We start from the raw sequence: 6,000 nt of genomic DNA, 5'->3' as shown, positions 1-6,000 counted from the left end.
GAAAACAGCTGTTGCTGGCTCACTACCAGTGTGTGTGTTCCACCTTCCCCTGCATCTGCCCACGGAGGGATTTGTTTGCCAACTGATGTCCAGCCGCTCCCTCTTGGGCAGAAATAAGTGGGTTTCTTTCCACCCAAAGCCATAAACAGGGAATTTTGCATAACGGCACAGCTGGTGTTTTTCTGAAAACAGGCACTTTAGCAGCTGTTGTCCCAGCGAGACAGTCGGCCGGGGCCTCACCCAGTTTTTAGCACAGTGTCAATCAAACTCCCAGGAAGCCTCCATTCGCTCCTGGCCCCCCCAGCCCCCAGCTGGGATTTCCTCCGCTCCAGCCTTCCTCCCCTCCCCTCCCCCACAACCGTCTCCAGAAGTCAGAAGAACCTGCGACCACAACGGAGCCCCAAATTTCCGCTGCTAAGTGAGACAGGCTGAGTGAGTTTTGCTTCATTTTACGACCTTTCTTGTCTCGGTTGTGAAGTTAATCCCTGCAGTCGTTAAGCGACTCACACGGTCGTTAAGGGAATCTGGCTTCCCCATTGGACCCCGGGACACTGCGACCGTCATAAATATGAACCAGTTGAGAAGCATCCAATGCAATCCACGTGACCGAGTGTGAACAATGTTGCTCCTAAGTCACTTTTTTTGGGGCCTTTGTAACTTTGAACAGTCACTAACTGTATCACTGTTATTATTATTATTATTATTATTATTATTATTATTATTATTATTATTATTATTATTATTATTATTATTATTATTATTATTATTATTATTAATCATATTTATATACCGCCCTATCTCCCGAAGGACTCACTGTAACTCGAGGACTGCCTGTATTGCTTCTTTCCAAGGGAGGGGTCCAGCCCAGAGAAGCCTTGCTTTTCAGGGGGAGGGCCATTTTTAACCCTGCCCCCCCCCAATGGGTTGGAGTCTCTTGGGGGGCCCACCTTGGAAAAGGCTGACCTATGGAACGAGGGAGCCACCTCTGAAGACCAGCCTGTTGGCCGCGTGGACAGAACGCTTCCTCATGCCCACCGCTAGCCTCCAAACCAGAGGGGGCAGGGACAAGCCCCCCCACCCCGCAATCCCTGGCACATGCCATTGGTGGGGAGATGGGCAGCTCCCAAGTTGCCTGTTGGCTTTTAGGGTTGGCCGAGAGAGGCAAGGGTGGCCTTCTCTTGGAGAGGCATCTGACCGCCTGGGTCTACCACAGCTGGCCTTGAAATGGCCTCGGACACGACTCGGGGTGCGTCCGTCCACTTCCTGCATTAGCCTCCTCTTAGCACAGACTGATGGTCTGTAGAGTGAAAATGGCAACATGGCACCTGCTGGTTGTCACTCTAACCCAGAGATGTCCAAACTTCACATGTTCTGACCCAGCTCCCCAAACATGACAAACCCTCTGAGGTTAACTCAAAGATTCCTTTATGAGGAGCTCCAGCAGCCCCAACAAAAACTTTCTCTCTTACCACAGGCTAAGAAGTCTGTCTGTCTGTAAGAGGAATAGTTGTCTGCCCCATCTATTCATCTCTGCCCCCTGCCTTTTATCCCCAGAACAAGGGTGGGTGCGGCTTCACTAGCAGCGGGGGTTCTTCCATCCCAAGGACCGGCCCATAGATTTCCACTGCTCTCCTCTCCTCTGCCTTCTGCGCATCTGTGCGTCAGGCACTGGGCCCAGCTGTTCCTCCTCTTCCTCACCAGCCACCTCCAGACCTGGGGGCTGTTCACTCTCCACCTGAGGGCTGATGGACGTCCGAAGGCTCCACCTCTGTCTCTCTCTCTCTGCCAGCTTCATTTCCTCTTCCCCCTCAGAGCTCTCAGGTTGCCTTGATGCTGACCCTAACTCCCATGCCTCCTCCTCCTCCTCCTATTTGGCTGCCGGAGGGGCTGGCAGCGGACAGGCCACAGCATCGCAATTGGAAGACTTGTGAATTTCAGCTCCCAGAATTCCTCAACCAGCCATGCTGTTGAAATCCACAAGTCTTAGAGTTGCCAGGTTTGGAGACCCCTGGCTTTGATCATCAGCCCTCCAAGGCTGAGAGTTCAGCGCTTCAAATAATCCCTGGCCTCTTCTGCTCTTCTTTTACATCTTCAACATCTAATCCTAATGAGTTTAGATTCTCCTCTAAACTCATCCGTCCTCTCCATTTCATTCCCCCCAAAGTTCCTAGGGAAGACTTCTGGGTCCATGCTTGACAGTGGCCACTTCTGGGACCATGGATAGATCTCCTGTTCTGAAGCAGTAGCCCTTTCAGTAATAAGTGACTGGTTTAACTTAACAGAGGAAAGAATTTTGAATATAGAAGGTTATGACTTGTTATATGGATGGCATGCGTACTTATTTTATGAAAAAAAAGTGGATAGGGCTTTTAAGAATCATGTGTTGAGAAGTGCTCTTTTGCGGGTCTGGAATAAATATTCCTATAAATTAGATTACAAGATTCCTATATGGGCGAGCCCTAGGCATGCAATAGAGAATATAAATATAGAACAGAAACAGGAAATGATTACTTATAAAGAACTTTTGTATGCTGAAGGAGGTAGATTGCAATTAAAATCATTACAGGTATTAAATGAAGAAGGGAGGAATTATACTTGGTTTCAATATGGGCAAATAAGTGCTAGATGGAAAGAAGATCAAAAAATTGGTATAATGCAAAGGGAGGAAAATTTAATGAAGCAAATTAGAAATCAGACCCAGGAGCATATAAAGAGATTGTATAATGTGTTGCTTGAAATAGATTCGGAAAGGATTTGGTAAAGGATTGTATGATAAAATGGGCACAGAATATTCAGGAACCAATAATGTTGGAAACATGGGAGAAAATTTGGGTTAGAAATGTTAAGTTTACACAAGCACAGAATTTAAGGGAAAATTTTTATAAGATGTTTTATAGATGGCACTTAGATCCCAAAAAATTATCATGTATGTATCCTAATATCCAAGCGAAATGTTGGAGGTGTGATTGTGATGATGCTACATATTTTCATATTTGGTGGACTTGCAAGAAAATTAAGGTCTTTTGGATAAGAATTTGGTGGATTATTCAAAATGTACTGAAGAAGAAGATAAAGTTCCTGCCACAATTTTTCCTTTTGGGAATTATAACGGATTGTACAGGGATTGAGACTAAATTGATTTTGAACTTAATAACAGCAGCAAGACTATTGATTGGACAATACTGGAAGAAGAAGAGATACCTACAATAGAAGAATGGATATTGAAAGTTATTAATTTGGCTGAGATGGCTAAAATCTCAGCGTTTTAAAAGACAATACGCAGGAAAGATATTTAATTGAATGGAAAAATGGATTGATTAACTACAAATTAGATATCAGATTAAGAAATATCAGATTGCCTTTGAATAATTAGAAAGTTATTTTATGTAATGGGGAGGGGATTGGGAGATGAAAAGCTTTGGATGTGGTTATTTGGATTGGAAGGGAAAATTTTATTCTATGTTTGGTTTATGTATAACAATACCTTGTGATTGACCCGGGAAGCCGGGTGGGGGGGGAGGGAGGGGGGAAGGTTTTTTTTTTTTTTTGGGAGGGAGGGGGAAAAAAGGGGGAAAAATGTTTTTGTTTTTTAAAACTCTTTCGATAGATCTCCTGTTCCCATTTACCAAGGCAAAAGGAACGCATGAGTTGGTAGCCCTCAAGTGGTCATCGCAGGTGATGGGGCTGTTTCTGTCTTGAGCTGGGCTTCCATGTCTCGCTGGGGGAACCTGCTAGGATCGGTTCCTGGCCAAGGAGAGACACTCTGCCTGAAGTCCCCCCTCCCAAGTTAAAGCTCAGCTTCCTATGTCAAGTCTTTGATGGCTCTTGGCATCTCCACTCCTTTGGAAGGGACTTCTCTGTCTTTGAAAGCCCTTCTGGTCAGGCCAGGGTTTCTCAACCTCAGGCGCTTTAAGATGACTGAAAACATGTTTAGAAGCCAGAAATATTTTTGTTAGGTAGAATACCAGAAAATACGATAAGGGGAATTTGTATTTAATACTACATGTTTTGACAGCAGCAAGAATTGTATTTGCACAGTTCTGGAAAAATGAAGAAACAGCGAGAGGAGGAGATGTAATTAAAAAAAAAATTAGACTGTGCAGAAATGGACAGACTGACATTAAAGTTAAAAGAAAAAGAAGGTTTTTGAACACTTGTTTTATAAATGGCTGGATAATAGAGGTAAAAATTAGGAGCTGGAAAAGTATTAATATGTAAGCAATTGACTCACCCAACACACTGTTCACAAAGCACTTATGTACGTTAAATGAAAATGTATAAATAAACTGTTTTTGTTTTAAAAGATACATGGACTTCAACTCCTAGAGTTTCCTGGTCAGTTCTGCTGGGGAATTCTGGGAGTTGAAGTCCCTGCTTGTTAAAGTGACTGAGGTTGAAAAATGCTGGTTTAGGGTCTCCTGGAGAAAACCTGCACAGCTTAGAACAGCTCCCAAGAGGTCAACTGAGGTCAACTCCAGAATAATTCCCTCTTTCTTGCTTTTACCCAAACGTTCCTCTCACCAAGTGCAGGGCAAAGTGTTCACAAATCCAACTGAAAAAGCTCAGAGCGCACCCATTTTTCTTCATTTTTTGTAGGCACGTCCCTTTTTTGCAAGGTGTTTTTCCCTCCAGCGGCACAAATGATGCTCAACGCGGATCTTAACTGCACACAATTTGTGTGCGCGAAGGTCTTGGAAACGGCTCCAGAAATTCTAAAAGAGTTGCACATGCCACCTTCATGCATACGGAGGGCTCTCCGGAGGTCCAAAGTGAAGAAAGACAATCCTCGACTTATGACCACAACTGAGCCCAAAACCTCTATGGCTAAGTGAGACAGTCCTTAAGTGAGTTTTGCCCCTTCCTTGCCACCGTTGTTCAGTAAGTAACATGGTCGTTAAGTGAATCTGGATTCCCCGTTGACTCTGCTTGTCAGAAAGTTGCAAAAGGGGATCACGTGACGCCAGGACACTGCAACCGTCATAAATACGAGACAGCTGCCAAGTGTCTCAATTTTGATCGCGTGACCATGGGGGATGCCACAATGGTCGTATGAAAAAAGGTCGAATCCATCTTTTTCAGTGCCATTGAAACTTCGAACAGTCACTAAGTGAACCGTTCGTAAGTTGAGGACTACCTGTATTACTGTATATGTATGATGGGGCCGTAATAGCTCAGGCTGGTAAGAAGCCTGTTATTAGAACACAGCAGCCTGCAATTACTGCAGGTTCAAGCCCGGCCCAAGGTTGACTCAGCCTTCCATCCTTTATAAGGTAGGTAAAAGGAGGACCCAGATTGTTGGGGGGGCAATAAGTTGACTTTGTAAATATACAAATAGAATGAGACTATTGCCTTACACACTGTAAGCCGCCCTGAGTCTTCGGAGAAGGGCGGGATATAAATGTAAATAAAAATAAAATAAATAAAATGTATCAATGATTCAAAACTAAATAGGCACCGGCCGGGATTCGAATTTCACGAGTGTTGGCCATGGGCTGGGCACCAGCCAGGTTGGTCCCTGCAAGGACCCGCCGTCTCTTTCTGCTGCCATCCATCACTTGGGCTTTGGGACGTGAATTTATGATTAGCGCATAATTAATTCCCAGATGTTTTCAGAGCGAATGAAATATTAATAAATGCTTGAGCCATTAACAGGGTATTTAAAGGCAGCCTGTGTGACGGCTCAAAATTCTTGGAGAAAGTTCTTGGTCATGTGGTGGTGGGGAAATGAGCAGAAACTGGGGGCTTCTGGGGAGGGGGAGGAGGAGGCAAGACTGCCCAGAGAGGAAGGGACCCCTCCCTTTGAGTCAGACTGATGCTACCCCCACTTCCTCCTAGCCCCCCCACTCGCAATGTCCCCATGAAGGTGCCTGGGTCTCATTGTCACATTAAGATTAAAACAGCTTTGAATCATCGTTTGGCACCCAACTAACCCTAACCCTAAAATAGATTTTCCTGCCTGCAAAGTGAGTGAAGTCTGCCAAACTTTGTCCCCCCTCCCCA

This window comes from Ahaetulla prasina, chromosome 2 (assembly GCF_028640845.1).
Source record: "Ahaetulla prasina isolate Xishuangbanna chromosome 2, ASM2864084v1, whole genome shotgun sequence".
Lineage (NCBI taxonomy): Eukaryota > Metazoa > Chordata > Lepidosauria > Squamata > Colubridae > Ahaetulla > Ahaetulla prasina.
Note: the sequence above shows the minus strand (reverse complement) of the source record.